The sequence below is a fragment of the Antrostomus carolinensis genome, unplaced genomic scaffold (genome assembly GCF_000700745.2).
Source record: "Antrostomus carolinensis isolate BGI_N321 unplaced genomic scaffold, ASM70074v2 scaffold20623, whole genome shotgun sequence".
Classification (NCBI taxonomy): Eukaryota; Metazoa; Chordata; class Aves; order Caprimulgiformes; family Caprimulgidae; genus Antrostomus; species Antrostomus carolinensis.
The window spans coordinates 1-344 of NW_010303428.1; positions in this window are offsets into that span (position 1 = coordinate 1).

The following is a 344-nucleotide window of genomic DNA, read 5'->3' on the forward strand; positions in this document are numbered from 1 at the left end:
AAGAGGAAAGAGCAGGGCCAGGGAACACCAGAGGCTTTGAGGGCTTTAAAAGGAGAGTGGTGGCATCAGACTCCTTTCCAGATGGGGAAACTGAGGCACGACAAGGCGTTGCCTGCCTTGAAGCGAGCTCCGAAGGGAGCAGAGCCCCTCACCTGCTCAGTGCTCCGGCAGCCACTCTGCATTGCCATCAATACCAAAAATCAGCAGCTTTGCAGCTCCAAGGGGCTGTGGCACCTCCGCCTGGTTCAGGTCTTTCGTCACCCCATGAAGCAGTGTGCTTTCCCAGTGCTGGCCCAGCAGCCGTCACCTAAATGCATTCTTCAAACTGGGAATTTCCTTGTAAA